Source organism: Notamacropus eugenii, chromosome 1, assembly GCF_028372415.1.
Source record: "Notamacropus eugenii isolate mMacEug1 chromosome 1, mMacEug1.pri_v2, whole genome shotgun sequence".
NCBI classification, from domain to species: domain Eukaryota; kingdom Metazoa; phylum Chordata; class Mammalia; order Diprotodontia; family Macropodidae; genus Notamacropus; species Notamacropus eugenii.
In genome coordinates this window covers 296072609-296076621 of record NC_092872.1, presented here as the reverse complement: position 1 = coordinate 296076621, position 4013 = coordinate 296072609, and the positions used below count along the sequence as shown (strand labels likewise).

General features: G+C 42.2%; 1 pseudogene; it reads left to right on the top strand.

Moving 5' to 3' along the window:
- Positions 1-578: 578 nt before the first annotated feature.
- LOC140525322 (RNA-binding protein EWS-like) lies at positions 579-2540 on the top strand (annotated as a pseudogene).
- Positions 2541-4013: the final 1473 nt, after the last annotated feature.

Genomic DNA, 4013 nt, shown 5'->3' with positions numbered 1-4013 from the left:
GATACACTTGTATCTTCTGCTAAATATTTCTTTTGTGTGTAAGAAATAAATAACTGTCCCATGCAAGAAGCTTGGGACAGTGCCCACTGTACCCCAGGAGCTGAGCTCAACTTTTAAAAATGAACAAAAGACAAAAAAAAAATCCCTGACCACAGAAAGTTGTTATGGTGACAGAGAAGAGCCAAGCACAGGTTCAGAAGAGGACAACAATGTCAAAAGGCCTACATGCAAAGCCTCAAAACAGAATATGAATTGGTCTCAAGTCCAAAAAGTTCTCTTGGAAGAGTTCAAAAAAAGATTTTAGAAATCAAGTAAGAGAGGTCGAAGAAAAATTGGGAAAAGAAATGAGAGTTATGCAAGAGAATTATGAAAAAAATTCAACAGCTTAGAAAAGGAAGCACCAAAATTGACTAAAAAACCCCAACTCTTTTAAAAAAATAGAACTGATCAAATTGAAAAAAGAATTCACTGAAGAAAACAACTCCTTTAAAAGTAGAATTGGCCAAATGGAAAAGGAGGTACAAAAGCTAACTAAAGAAAGTAATTCCTTAAAAATGAGACTTGGGGAAGGAGAGAAAATGGCATTCATGGACTACAGTACCTACAGTCAAGTCGCAGCCCAGCAGAGCTATGGTACTTGTACAGCGCAGCCAACTCATGGATATGCTCAGACCACCAACGTATATGGGCAACGAAGTTATGGCACCTATGGGCAACCTACTGATGTCAGCTATACAGGCTCAGACAACTGCAACCTGTGGCAGACTGCATATGCAACCTCTTACAGACAACCTCCAACAGGTTAGACTACACCAACTGTACCTAAGCTTACAGTCAAGAATATGGGATACTGCCCATATGATATCACCACTGCTACAGTTATGACTACCCAGGCATCCTACACAGCACAGTTTGCTAATGGTACCCAGCCTACTTACCCCTCCTACAGGCAGCAGCCAGCAATGCTGTACCTGTGAGACCCCAGGATGGTGGAAAGCTCACTGAGACTAGTCAGCCTCAATCTAGTGCAGCAGGCTACAATCAGCCCAGCCTAGGATGCATACAGAGCAACTACAGTTACCCACAGCTGCCTGGCAGCTATCCCATGCAGCCAGTCACTGCACCACCATCCTATCCTCCAAACAGCTATTCCTCTATCCAGCCAACTAGTTATGATCAGAACAGTTACTCCCAGCAAAATACCTATGGGCAGTAGAGCAGTTGTGGACAGCAGAGTAGCTATGGTCAACAGAGCAGCTAAGGGCAGCAGGCCCCCTACTAGTTTCCCTCTTAGACTGCGTCCTACAGCCAGGCTCCAAGTAAATATAGCCAACAGAGCAGCAGCTATGGGCAGCAGAGTGCATTTAGGCAGGACCATCCCAGTAGCATGGGTGTATATAGGCAGGAGTCTGGAAGCTTTTTCAGACCTGGAAAAAATCAGAACATGAGGGGTTCTGATAACCAGTGTAGTGAAAGAGGGGAATTTGATCGTAGAGGCTTGAGCAGAAGTGGGCAGAGAGGAGTAGGTGGAGGAAGAGGTAGAATGGGCAGTGCTGGAGAACAAGGTGGCTTCAATAAGCCTGGTGGACCTATGGAAGAAGGACCAGACCTTGACTTAGGCCCACCTGTTGATCCAGGCGAAGACTTGGAAAACAGTACAATTTATGTACAAGGACTGAATGAAAATGTGACTGTTGACAATCTGGTAGACTTTTTCAACCAGTGTGGGGTTGTCAAGATGAACAAAAAGAATGGGCAGTTGATGATAAATATTTACTTAGACAAGGAAACCAGAAAACCAAAAGGAGATGCTACAGTATCCTACAATGACTCACCTCCTGCAAATGCTGCAGTAGAACGGTTTGATGGGAAAGACTTCCAAAGGAGCAAATTCAAAGGGTCTCTTGCTTGGAAGAAACCTCCAATGAACAGCATGCAAGGAAGCATGCCACCCCATGCAGGCAGAAGGATGCTGCTTCCTCTCCAAGGAGGCCCTGGAGGGCCAGGGGAGCCAGGAAGTCCTATAGGTCAAATGGGAGGCAGAGGAGGAGATAAGAGGTTTTCCACCAAGAGCACCCAGGGGTTTCAGAGGAAACCCTTCAGGAGGAGGAAACATCTAGCACAGAGAAGGTGATTAGCGGTGCCCTAATCCAAGCTATGGAATAAGAATTTTGCCTGGAGAACAGAGCATAATCAGTGTAAGGCCCCTAAGCAGGAGGGATTTCTTCCACCACCCTTTCCACCTCCAGGAGGCAATCATGGCAGAGGTGGCCTTGATGGCATGAGGGATGGCAGAGGTGGCCTCATGGACTATGGAGGGCCTGGTGGCATGTTCAGAAGAGGCCAAGATAGAGACAGAGATGGCTTCCAGGGAAGTTAAGGAATGGATTGAGGAGGTTTTGGTGGTGGAAGAAGAGGATATAGAGGTCTTTCTGGGCCTCTCATGAAACAGATGGGAGGCAGAAGAAGTGGGCATGAAGGACCTGGAAAAAATGGATAAAAGCAAGTACTATTAGGAGGGCAGAGACCAGCCCTACTAGACGTAGAAACCCCACAGAGCTGCATTTACTATGAGATTTGTTTTTTAAACCAGAAGATGTTTTAAATTTATAATTCCATATTTATAATGTTGATCACAACATTATGATTATTCCTTGTCTGTGCTTTAGTATTTTTCATCATTTGTGGAGAAACATTAATGCAAATTAAATGACCATGCCTTGAGTTTCTTTTCCTTCTTCTTAGATGGTTGTTTAATGAAGACTAATAAGCCAATGAGTAGCCACTGTTCTGAGCGTGCTCAAATATCATTGTGTGGATACCCAGGAGAACTAACTGTAACAATGTTAATGGTTGTGATTTTTTTTAAAGTAAATTTCCAAATGTTTAGAGACACACACATACACAGAGAGAGAGAGAGAGAGAGAGAGAGAGAGAGAGAGAGAGAGAGAGAGAGAGAAGGAGGAAGGGAGGGAGAGAATTGAGCAAGTAAAAGCTAACGACTCTATGAGTCATCAAAATCAGTCAAACGAAATCAGAAGAATGAAAAAATAGAAGAAAATAGGAAGTGCCTCACTGGAAAAACCACTGACCTGGAAAATTGATCTAGGAGAGATAATTTAACAATTATTGGACTCCCTGAAACGCATGATCAAAAAGGGAGCCTGGACAGCATTGTTCAAAAAATTATCAAGGAAAACTATCCTGATATCCCAGAACCAATCACTTCCTGAAGGAGTTCCCAAAATGAAAACTCCAAGGAATATTTTAATCAAATTTCCAAACTGTCAGATCAAGGAAAAAGTACTGCAAACAGCCAAAAAGAAACAATTCAAATATCAAGCACCCACAGTCAGGATTACACAGGACTTAACAGTTTCTACACTAAAGGATCAGAGGTCTTGGAATATGATATTCTGGGAAGCAAAAGAGCTTGGAATTCATGCAAGCATCAACTACCCAGAAAAACTGAGCATAATCTTTCAGGAGAAAAGATGCATATTCAATGAAATAGAGGAGTTTCAAATTTTCCTGATGAAGACACCAGAGCTAAACAGAAAATTTAATCTTTAAATTAAAGACTCAAGAGAAGTACAAAAAGGTGAACAGGAAAGAAAAAACCCATAGTATTCAATAAGGTTAAACTGCTTACATCATTTCATGGAAAGATGGTACTTGTAATGCCTAAGAATTGTATCTCTATTAGGACAGTTAGAAGGCATATACTTAGAGGGTGTGGGTATAAGTTGACTTTGATGTGATGATAAAAAACAATTAAGAAGTGGGAAAAAAAGAATTGTCCTGGGAGAAGAGGAAAGGGGGAGGCAGAATGGGGTAAATTATATCACATAAAGAGGCATGAAAGACCTGTTACAATAGAGGAAAAGAAGGGAAGGGGTGAACATTGTCTGAACCTTACTCTCATTGGGTTTGGGTCAAAGTTGGAATAACATACATACTTAATTGGGTAGAGAAATCTATTGTACTCTATAGAAAAGTAGGAGGGTAAAGGG